Raw genomic sequence first — 257 nt, forward strand, 5'->3', positions numbered from 1 at the left:
AAATTATAAATCCTTGGGTAATAAAATTCAAAAATGCAAAAAGAGGGAATAATACCATTTTATTTAGGACACTATTTCTCTCACAATTTGTTTGCTTCTGTTCCGAAGCTTTATCTTCATTTATAAATAAGTTTTCTTTTAAAATCTCGTGTAGCCTTCTCCATCCTAGACATTTCTTCCTTGTCTGAAACTTTTTTAAAGGGATAAACAAGAAAGTGTTAGAAACAGATTCCAGTCTGATTAATATTTTTCCTCTA

The 257-nt window shown here is 29.2% G+C and overlaps 1 long non-coding RNA gene across 1 annotated transcript in view; it reads right to left on the reverse strand.

Moving 5' to 3' along the window:
• Nucleotides 1–42: 42 nt before the first annotated feature.
• Nucleotides 43–257, reverse strand: part of LOC119586713 — a 1,210-nt gene continuing 995 nt past the window's right edge. The window contains exon 3 of the long non-coding RNA XR_005229958.1: nt 43–184. This is a non-coding gene — a long non-coding RNA (uncharacterized LOC119586713). The remainder of the gene's footprint in view (nt 185–257) is intronic.

This window comes from Penaeus monodon, chromosome 21, assembly GCF_015228065.2.
Source record: "Penaeus monodon isolate SGIC_2016 chromosome 21, NSTDA_Pmon_1, whole genome shotgun sequence".
Classification (NCBI taxonomy): Eukaryota; Metazoa; Arthropoda; class Malacostraca; order Decapoda; family Penaeidae; genus Penaeus; species Penaeus monodon.